Raw genomic sequence first — 10117 nt, forward strand, 5'->3', positions numbered from 1 at the left:
GGGGCGCATTGATAGAACAATTACTAGGAAAGAAGCTATTCAGCTCCCCAGACACGTGGTGCCTTCAATTATTTTTCCCATATTTTATTGTCCTCCAACCATTCCCCTATTCAGCCCCCCTTTACTTTGTAAAAGAGCTATTTGACTTTTTAAATCAATTTTTAGAGTTTTAAACAATACTATTATATTTGTAGTACCATAATATATATTGTTCTCAGGTAATTAAATTCAAAAATAGTTAATTTCACAGTTAAATGTACTTGTTAGTGGAAGGGGGAGATTAGCTTCGCCTTTCCGCGGGAGCACAGCGAGAGGGCTCATGAGGGGGCACCGTTGCAGCGAGCGAGGGTGTGCTCGACCCTCCATTCCATCAGGGGAACGGGCGAGGGGCGCCGTTGGAGGCCGCCTTAGAGCTCTCTAAGATACAAGACCCTTAAGTGCCTTGGGACTTGAAATAATCTAAGTTCACAAGGGTACAAAATAATCTAAGTCTCTAAGGGCCCTTATGCCTTGGGATACTAATCAACAATCTAAGTTCTTGGGCCCCCTCATGCTTTGTGATGCCCATGAGATTAAGTTCCTGAGTCCCTAATGTCTTTGGGTCCCTTGTGATCTGAGGGGCTCTTAAGTCTATGTCCCTAAGGCCTACCATACCCTATGATGCTATGGAGGCAATAGGTGCCAAGGAAGTTTGTCCACGAGCACTAAAACAACACTTACAAACTCGAGGCCATATGCTGGCTAGTCCTTAGGAGTATGCGACCTCACATCGAGAGAGTGGCCAGGCCCTAAACCCTTTGGAGTCCAAAGCCTCATGAGCACAAAGGACTGAGATTGGCTAAATATAATATAGTTGTAAGAAAGAAGGATGTGATTAGACCCATCGGGGATAATGCAACCCCAAGGGAGAGGCCCGCACCTAGTGACCTACAAATTGATCCATAATGTTAGCTTAATGGATAAATGTTAGGTACAATACAATAAATGTTTGATAGATGACCTTATGAGTCTAACAAGTGTAATGTTGCCATTACTTAAGATGTATGGTACTCAAGACCACTATGTTATACGTGCATCGACCCTGTAGCCACATGTGCACACTTAGCGTACCATGAAGTATAATAAACTATAAAAGGATGCACTAACTACCAACTACATCATACTGAATAACATAGGTCTTCATGCCTATAAAAGCAACATATCATACCTACCCCTATGGTAGGTATGACATCCGCCTAGGAAAGGACACCTCTGACACTATGCGATGATCGAGCATATGGGTCCCGGTATGACTCCAAGAATAGGATAAGAATTGAGTAGTTGGATCATAGTCGGTGGGATCCAAGGTTCATGTAACCTCTCTCATCCTTTGCACTATAAAAGGGAGGGTTGAGTAACATTTCGGGGTATTTTGATCCAAGGTTCACATATTAGAGATTTTCCTAGTAGACACTCTTGCACTTGAGTTCATCTAGTATATAGGCATAAAGGTAGATTATGATCATTAGGCTAGAACTCCCACTGCAACCATGAGGTGAGAGGAGCTATTTTATGCTCACCAGTGTTTGAGCTTGTAATGTCTTTCTTCTATGTATTCATCAATCAATGAGTGGCAGGAGGATGTAGGATATTATGCACACCATGGTATGAACCTCTCTAACTGCTCACGTGATGGATTTCACTCATGCCAAGGTTCAACATGACCACCGACCTACGTCATGCTTCCTCCTAACTTTCTCCCTCTCTGGTACCCTTGGTACCATGGTGTTCTTATGCAACAACATCTACCAAGCTAGGTTGATGGGTGTCTTTTCTTTTGAGTTTGTCGTGTTTTGCTATGTAGCATGACGATGGTGATGTCAATACATTTGTCAATTTGAGCAGGTGCATGTATCTAACACTTGCTCTAGCAACTCCGACCATGAGCCATGCCATAGGAGGCATAGGAAAATCATGCAGTCCCCATAATTATGGCCTCCACCAGGTGGATTTGCCTTAGTGGGCTCGCACAACATGGCTCACATAGCCCATCCTTTGCTTGCACCCCCACTAGGGTACATAATGCCCTAGGAGTGCTATGTTGCATGCCCCATGGCCCTAGAGGAGCATAATTGTTATACATGTCTCACTCCTCTAGCCTCGCATCACGACTAGGGAGGCGACATTACAAGGATGAGAGATTCTCCATGCATTGATCAGCTTGGTAGGTTTGTTGGTGCCTTGACTTTAGTGCCAATGATGTCATTGGCCCTCTCGACACCATGGAGGCTCTCCTCTATAATCCATTGGCAACAGATGCCAATGAAGCTACTACAAATAATGGAGACAAGTCATTGTCAGGTTTATAGCCACTACTAGGGTAAACCCTAGCCCATCTCTCCCTACATAACATGACCCAAAGAAGGCTACATCGGGTAGGGGTGAGACTTTTGCACGATCTTGGGCTCCAACCATGGTCTCTCTAGCTCTAGACATTGGGATGTACCTCAACCCTCAGAACCATGCTCAAGAGCCATTCCTTGACGTTAACATGAAGTGTCGTGCTAGTTGCTAGAACAACACCATGAATCATAGAGCATACCATGGACCTGCACAATGAAGGCCTAGCCCCCTAGCCATAGTTCCTTGTTTGGCCCCCTACATCACATGTAAACCATGGGCCTACCCATTTAGATCTAGGTGTGTGGCCCTCACCCTCGCACTTTGTTTGGTGGCTTATCCCTATAAGTTTTGCCCCCATCTCCTGAAGAAGTACGATGGGACAATTAACCTCGTTGAGTTCCTATAGATCTATGCCAATGCCATTCCCATTACTAAGGTGATGAGGAGGTGATGGCAAATTATTTTCATATGGCTTTGATCGACTTAGTCCGGTCATGGCTCATGAACCTCTCCGAGGCCTGTATTTGGTCTTGAGAAGAGCTTTGCTGGAAGATCGTGACTAACTTCGAGGACACCTACTCTCCGCTTAGCATGGAATCTCACCTCCACATAGTCTAGCACCTAGCTAGTAAGTCCATGGATACCTTTTTGCAACATTTTTGTTAGGTTAGGAACACCATTCCTCTCATCTTGGAACCTCCATTTTAGTCACCTTCTATGTGATGAGAATATGCTCAAGACGCTGCCCACCCACAACATCTAGGACGTTGGAGAGCTTCTCTCTCTAGCAGGCAAGTGTGCACAGGGTGCTAAGGGTAGATCATGGCACACCCACTTTGAGATGCATTTAGGGTTGCAAGGCCCCTATACCTCCTAAACTGAGCCTCCAAATAAGAAAAAGAAGAGCAAGGCTTTGGGGTCCAAAAAGTTTGTGTTGCCACAAAATATGGCACCACCTGGTGCCCAAGGGAATTGAAAAGTACTTCCTCATTCATAGTCATGGCCTGACTAAATGTAGGGTAGTCAGGGATCTGGCTAACCTCTTCCAGCGCCCTAACTATAAATGCCCCAATCAATGGGGCTTGAAGCAATGACACCTCAAACAACAATGCAAAAGCGAGGCCTAAGGCCCCAAAAGAAAAAGAAAGGCTAGAAGCCCAAGTGCACTTAGACTCCATTCCTCATGGAGGATGACACCAACCTAGAATTCTAGGACCCGACTTGGATTGGATAGTGGCTGTCATCTACACAACCACCAAGGAGCCACCTTCCTGGTGATCCCTAAAGCTCTTGCACTGCAACATGCATGTCATTGTCCCACAACATGATTCTATCATGCCCCTTAAGTGGGTTAGTATCCTTATATCCTTCAATTTCTTTGACTACCCTAGCAACATGGTAGGCACAAGAATCCTCCCTCTCGTTGTCTCCCTAAAAGTCGCCTAGAGGGGGGGTGGATAGGCGGAATCTAAAAATTATAAACTTAAGCACACACTACAAGCCGGGGTTAGCGTTAGAACGAATATTAAGTCCGGGAGAGAGGGGAAAACAAATCAACCAAGAAATAATGCGGATGAACAGGGTGATTTGTTTTACTGAGATTTGGTTCTAAAGAACCTAGTCCCCCGTTGAGGTGGTCACAAAGACCAGGTCTCTTTCAACCCTTTCCCTCTCTCAAATGGTCACTTAGACCGAGTGAGGCTTCTTCCTTAATCTCATGGGTCACTTAGACCCCGCAAGGATCACCACACAATTGGTGTCTCTTGCCTCGCTTACAAAGTACTTGAGAGTAAGAAGTGAGAAAGAAAAGAAAGCCAAGCCAAGCAAACAAGAGCAACAAAGAAACACAAATGATCCTTTCACAAGTTCTAATGCGCTAGAGTTGAATCGAGAACTTTGAGTGGATCGATCACTTGAATTGTGTCTTTGGAGTGAAGTCTATTGCTCTTGTATTGAATGCAATGTGTTGAATGCTTGGATGGTTGGAGTGGAGGTGGTTGGGAGGTATTTATAGCCCTCAACCACCAAAACAACCGTTGGGGGTGGCTGCTGTCGATGGGCGCACCGGACGCTGTCCGGTGCGCCAGCCATGTCACCCAACCATTAGGGTTCGGATGCTTTTGACCGTTGGAGCTTTGTCTTCTAGTGGCACCGGACAGTCCGGTGCTGCACCGAACAGGTACTGTTCACTGTCCGGTGCGCCTCTGACGGCTGCTTTGACTTCTGCGCGCACTGACCGTGCACTGTAGCGTTCGCAGGTGTCCGTTGCAGTCGACCGTTGTGCTGGTAGCCATTGCTCCGCTTGGTGCACCAGACAGACCGGTAGCACACCGGACAGTCTGGTGAATTATAGCTGAGCGCGGCCTCAGAAACCCAAACGTGGCGAGTTTGGAGTTGTACAGTCTTGGTGCACCGGACACTGTCCGGTGTGCCAGACCAAGGCACACTTCGGTTTCTTTTGCTCCTTTCTTTTTGAACCCTAACTTGATCTTTTTATTGGTTTGTGTTGAACCTTTATGCACCTATAGAATATATAATCTAGAGCAAACTAGTTAGTCCAATTATTTGTGTTGGGCATTCAACCACCAAAATTATTTATAGGAAAAGGTTAAACCCTATTTCCCTTTCAGTCTCCCCCTTTTTGGTGATTGATGCCAGCACAAACCAAATCAAATATATAAGTGCAGAATTGAACTAGTTTGCATAAGGTAAGTGCATAGGTTACTTAGAATTAAACCAATTGTTACTTTTACTAGATATGCAAGGTTGCTTTCTTTTATTTAACATTTTGGACCACACTTGCACCACTTGTTTTGTTTTTGCAAATTCTTCTGGAAAATCTTTTCAAAGTCTTTTTGCAAATAGTCAAAGGTATATGAATAATATTTCGAGAAGCATTTTCAAGATTAGAAATTTTCTCCCCCTGTTTCAAATGCTTTTCCTTTGACTAAACAAAACCCCCCTGAATAAAATTCTCCTCTTAGCTTTCAAGAGGGTTTTAATAGATATCAATTGGAAATATATTTAGATGCTAATTTTGGAATTATACAAATTGAAAATCATCATATCAATTTGAAATAATTCAACTAAAATTTTTTGAAAGGTGGTGGTGGTGCGGTCCTTTTGCTTTGGCTAATACTCTCTCCCCCTTTGGCATTAATCGCCAAAAACGGAGACTTTGTGAGCCCTTTTTACTTTCTCCTCCATTGGTAAATGAAATATGAGTGAAGATTATACCAATCGAAGAGTGGTGTGGAGTGACGGCGAAGGCTAAATGATACCATAGAGTGGAGTGGAAGCCTTGTCTTCGCCGAAGACTCCATTTCCCTTTCAATCTACGACTTAGCATAGAAATACACTTGAAAATACATTAGGCATAGATATAAAAAAGATATGATCAAAGGTATATTAATGAGCTATGTGTGCAAAGTTTCAATCAAAGTTCCGAGAATCAAGTATATTTAGCTCATTCCTAAGTTTGCTAAAGGTTTTCTCATCTAATGTTTTGGTAAAGATATCGGCTAATTGTTCTTTGGTGCTAACAAAAGCAATCTCGATATCCCCCCTTGTTGGTGATCCCTCAAAAAGTGATACCGAATATCTATGTGCTTAGTGCGGCTGTGTTCAACGGGATTATCCGCCATGCGGATTGCACTCTCATTATCATATAGGAGAGGGACTTTGATCAATTTGTAGCCATAGTCCCTGTCTCCCTGAGGGTTTGCCTCAACCAAAGTAATTGCGCGCAACAATGGCCTACGGCAATATACTCGGCTTCGGCGGTAGAAAGAGCTACTGAGTTGTGTTTCTTTGAAGCTCAAGACACCATGGATCTTCCCAGAAACTGACAAGTCCCTGATGTGCTCTTCCTATCAATTTTACACCCTGCCCAATCAACATCTGAATATCCTATTAAATCAAAGGTGGATCCCTTGGGGTACCAAAGACAAACTTAGGAGTGTAAACTAAATATCTCATGATTCTTTCACGGCCCTAAGGTGAACTTCCTTAGGATCAGCTTGGAACCTTGCACACATGCATACAGAAAGCATAATATCCGGTCGAGATGTACATAACTAGAGTAAAGATCCTATCATCGATCGGTATACCTTTTGATCTACGGACTTACCTCCCGTGTCAAGGTCGAGATGCCCATTTGTTCCCATGGGTGTCTTGATGGGTTTAGCATCCTTCATTCCAAACTTGGTAAGTATGTCTTGAGTGTACTTGGTTTGGCTGATGAAGGTGCCTTCTTGGAGTTGCTTGACTTGAAATCCTAGAAAATACTTCAACTCCCCCATCATTGACATCTCGAATTTTTGTATCATGATCCTACTAAACTCTTCACAAGTAGATTCGTTAGTAGACCCAAATATGATATCATCAACATAAATTTGGCATACAAACACATCTTTTGCAATGGTTATAGTAAAGAGAGTAGGATCGGCTTTTCCGACTTTGAAGCCATTAGTGATAAGAAAATCTCTTAGGCATTCATACCATGCTCTTGAGGCTTGCTTGAGCCCATAAAGTGCCTTTGAGAGTTTATACACATGGTTAGGGTACTCACTATCTTCAAAGCTGGGAGGTTGCTCAACATAGACCTCTTCCATGATTGGTCCATTGAGGAAGGCACTCTTCACGTCCATTTGATAAAGCTTAAAGCCATGGTGAGTTGCATAGGCAAGCAATATACGAATTGACTCAAGCCTAGCTACGGGTGCATAGGTTTCACCGTAAACCAAACCTTCGACTTATGAATATCCTTTGGCAACAAGTCGGGCTTTGTTCCTTGTCACCACACCATGCTCATCTTGCTTGTTGCGGAATACCCACTTGGTTCCTACAACATTTTGGTTAGGACGTGGAACTAAATGCCATACCTCATTCCTCATGAAGTTGTTGAGCTCCTCTTGCATTGCCAACACCCAATCCGAGTCCCTTAGTGCATCCTCCACCCTGTATGGTTCAATAGAGGACACAAAAGAGTAGTGTTCACAAAAATGAGCGACTCGAGATCGAGTGGTTACCCCCTTATGAATATCACCAAGAATGGAGTTGACGGGGTGATCTCTTTGAATCGCTTGGTGGACTCTTGGGTGTGGCAGTCTTTGACCCTGATCATCTTCCTTGTATTTATTAGCTTCATCTCCCCCTTGATCATTGTCCTCCTCTTGAGGTGGCTCATCCTCTTGATCTTCATTTTCATCATCTTGAGCTTGATCCTCATCTTTAGTTGGTGGAGATGCTTGCATGGAAGATGAAGGTTGATCTTGTGCTTGAGTGGGCTCTTCAGATTCCTTAGGACACACATCCCCAATGGACATGTTCCTTAGCGCGACGCACAGAGCCTCTTCATCATCTAATTCATCAAGATCAACTTTCTCCACTTGGGAGCCATTAGTCTCATCAAACACAATGTCACAAGAAACCTAAACTAATCCAGTAGATTTGTTTAAGACTCTATATGCCCTTGTGTTTGAATCATATCCTAGTAAAAAGCCTTCTACAGCCTTAGGAGCAAATTTAGATTTTCTACCACTTTTAACAAGAATAAAACATTTGCTACCAAAGACTCTAAAATATGAAACATTGGGCTTTTTACCGGTGAGGAGTTTATATGATGTCTTTTTGAGGATTCGGTGAAGGTATAGCCGGTTGATGGAGTAGCAGGCGATGTTAATCGCCTCAGCCCAAAACCGGTCCGAAGTCTTGTACTCATCAAGCATGGTCCTTGCCATGTCCAGTAGAGTTCTATTCTTCCTCTCTACTACACCATTTTGTTGAGGTGTGTAGGGAGAAGAGAAGTCATGCTTGATGCCCTCCTCCTCCTCAAGAAAGCCTTCTATTTGTGAGTTCTTGAACTCCGTCCCATTATCGCTTCTTATCTTTTTGATTCTCAATCCGAACTCATTTTGAGCCCGTCTCAAGAATCCCTTTAAACTTTCTTCGGTCTGAGATTTTTCCGGCAAAAAGAATACCCAAGTGAAGCGAGAATAATCATCCACAATTACAAGAGAATACTTACTCCCGCCGATGCTTATGTAAGCGATCGGGCCGAATAAATCCATGTGGAGTAGCTCAAGCGGCCTGTCGGTCGTCATGATGTTCTTGTGTGGATGGTGGGTACCAACTTGCTTTCCTGCTTGACATGCGCTACAAACCCTGTCTTTCTCAAAATGAACATTTGTTAGTCCCAAAATGTGCTCTCCCTTTAGAAGCTTATGAAGATTCTTCATCCCAACATGGGCTAGTCGGCGATGCCAGAGCCAACCCATATTAGTCTTAGCAATTAAGCAAGTATCGAGTTCAGCTTTGTTAAAATCAACTAAGTATAGCTGACCCTCTAATACTCACTTAAATGCTACTGAATCATCACTTCTTCTAAAGCCAGTAACACCTAAATTCGTAAAAAGACAGTTGTAGCCCATTTTACATAATTGAGAAACAGAAAGCAAATTGTAATCTAAAGAATCTACAAGAAAAACATTGGAAATAGAATGGTCCGGTGATATAGCAATTTTACCAAGTCCTTTGACCAAACCTTGATTTCCATCCTCGAATGTGATAGCTCTTTGGGGATCTTCGTTTTTCTCGTAGGAGGAGAACATCCTCTTCTCCCCTGTCATGTGGTTTGTGCATCCGCTATCAATAATCCAACTTGAGCCCCCGGATGCATGAACTCGCAAAACAATTTAGGCCTTGTTCTTAGGTACCCAAACGGTCTTGGGTCCTTTTACATTAGAAACAAGCACCTTGGGTACCCAAACACAAGTCTTGGAGCCCTTGTGTTTGCCCCCAACATATTTGGCAACTACTTTGCCTGATTTGTTAGTTAAAATATAAGATGCATCAAAAGTCTTAAATGACATGTTAGGCTCAATTGATGCAGTAGGAGTTTTATTTTTAGGCATTTTACCATGTGTAGAATGCCTAGAGCTAGATGCCTCATTCTTATATATAAATGCATGGTGAGAAACAGAATGAGACTTCTTAGCATGAATTCTCCTAATTTTGTGCTTAGGATAATTAGTAGGATATAAAATGTAACCTTTATTATCCTGAGCCATATGTGCCTTGCCCTTAACAAAATTAGACAATCTTTTAGGGGCATTAATTTTGACATTGCTTCCTTGTTGGAAACCAATGCCATCCTTGATGCCAGGGCGTCTCCCATTATAGAGCATGCTTCTAGCAAATTTAAAATTTTCATTCTCTATCTCATGCTCATTGATTTTACTAGTTAATTGAGCTATATGATCATTTTGTTGTTTAATTAAAGCAAGGTGATCATGAATAGCATCAATATTAACATCTCTACATCTAATACAAATAGTAACATGATTAACACTAGATGTAGAGGGTTTGCAAGCATTTAATTCTTCTATCTTAGCATGTAATATGACATTCTCATTTCTAAGATAGGAAATAGAATCATTGCAAATATTTAAGTCTCTAGCCTTGGAAATTAAACTAGCATTCTCAGTTTTAAGGCTAGAAATTGATTCATTCAATTTATCAATCTTAGCAGTTAAACTAGCACTTTCATTTCTAAGACTGACAATAGAATCATCACAAGCATTTAACTTCTCAACCTTAGTAATTAAACTAGCGTTCTCAGCTCTAAGATTGGAAATAGTGTCATGGCAAATGCTAAGCTCTTTAGTCAAGTTTTCATATTTTTCTATCTCTTGAGCATAAGCATTTTTAACTTTAACATGCCTTTTGTATTCCT

Source organism: Zea mays, chromosome 4 (genome assembly GCF_902167145.1).
Source record: "Zea mays cultivar B73 chromosome 4, Zm-B73-REFERENCE-NAM-5.0, whole genome shotgun sequence".
NCBI lineage: Eukaryota > Viridiplantae > Streptophyta > Magnoliopsida > Poales > Poaceae > Zea > Zea mays.